Source organism: Carlito syrichta, unplaced genomic scaffold (assembly GCF_000164805.1).
Source record: "Carlito syrichta isolate Samal-C Ts95f unplaced genomic scaffold, Tarsius_syrichta-2.0.1 Scaffold301656, whole genome shotgun sequence".
NCBI classification, from domain to species: Eukaryota; Metazoa; Chordata; class Mammalia; order Primates; family Tarsiidae; genus Carlito; species Carlito syrichta.
In genome coordinates, this window is record NW_007245752.1 from 154,820 (window position 1) to 156,484 (window position 1,665).

The window sequence follows — 1,665 nt, forward strand, 5'->3', positions numbered from 1 at the left end:
ATACAATGCCTAGGAAGAGAAGCCATGAGCTCAGTTTTGTTTTAAGGCCAATGGGCCAGTCTGTTAAAGACAGAGCACAGTGAAGTTTCTTTGACTAAGATTGTTCTTGTTTCCAGTATGCTTTAGTCCCCAAAACCATATGCTTTATCAAAGTACAAAAAAAGGGCAAAGAGAATATACCTGAAATGTAGTAAACAACAAAAATTTGAACTCAGAATATATGAAGTATAACTACAAATCAATAAAAGATTTTTAAAAACTGATACAAAGTGAGGAAGCATAATAAGCCAGCACTATACAGAAGGAAAAATATGAATGATTACAACTCTTGTGAATCACTAATGATCAGATAATGTAATTAAAATTCCAATGAGATGCCACTTATATCCAAAATATTGACAACATTGTAAAGTCTGGTGATATACAGAAATGGACTGTTCTGAATCGTGATTATGTTCGTGACTAATAATCCATGCATGTGGTAAAAGTCATGGATTGCATACCTCCTTTCAAAAGTGTGAGGTCTGTGTACGTGTAGATAGTAATGATAAACATAGGTTTTGATCTAATTCAGTCTTGGATTTCAAATCTTGATCCACTACTCACTTCTTTGGGTATATTTTGGAAAATTTCAAAACCTTCGGTCTCCAGTTTTCTCATTTGTTTACTTAGCAAACAATGCCACTTAGCCTGTAGGTTTGCTTTGAGTAATATGAGATTTTGCAGTAATTTATTACAGCAGCAATAGGAAGCTATTTAAGACGACAATTCTTTCCAAATTGATATAGATTAAATGCAATCTCTACCAAAATTCCACAAGACTTTTGAAGAAGTTGACAAGCATATCCTAAAATGCATATGAAAATCAAAAACACCTAGAAACAAATTTGGAAAAGAAGAAAAGAGTTATGGAACATTTACTTCCTGATTTTGAAACATACTATGAAGCTATAGTCATCAAGACAGTGTAGCACCAGCATGAGCATGCACATATAGACCAGTGACCAGAATTGAAAATCCAGAAATACATTCTTACATTTATTGTCAACTGATTTTCCACAAAGGTAAGGTTAAAAATGACCAAAATATAGATGGATAATAAGCACATGCAAAGATGTTCAACATCACTTGTCACTGGGAAAATGCAATTTCAAACTACAATGAGATGCCTTCTCACATCCACTCAAATGGCTATAACAATAATTAAGACAGACAATAGCACATGCATTCATAGGTAGGAAAAATGGAGGAAATGTAAAATGGTGCACTCTGGCAGTGCCTCAAAAAGTTAAACGTAAAACAAGTCTCAGCATGTCCACGCCTGTTTATACATCCATAAGAACAAAAACATATGTCCACACAAAAACTTGCACACAAATGTTCATAGTGGAATCATTCAGAACAGCCCCAGACTAGAAACAATGTAAATGCCCATCAGTTGGAGAATGAGCAACAACAACAACAAAGTATACTGTATCTATACAATCCAATATTATTCAGCATTAAATAAGAACAAGATACTGATATACCATGCTCAGATGAACCCCTAACATGCTATGCTAAGTCAGACATAGGAGATTAACACTGTGCAGTTCCAAATATATAAAATATCTTGAAAAGGCAAATTTATAGAGGCAGAGATTAGTGGTTGCCTAATCCCAGATT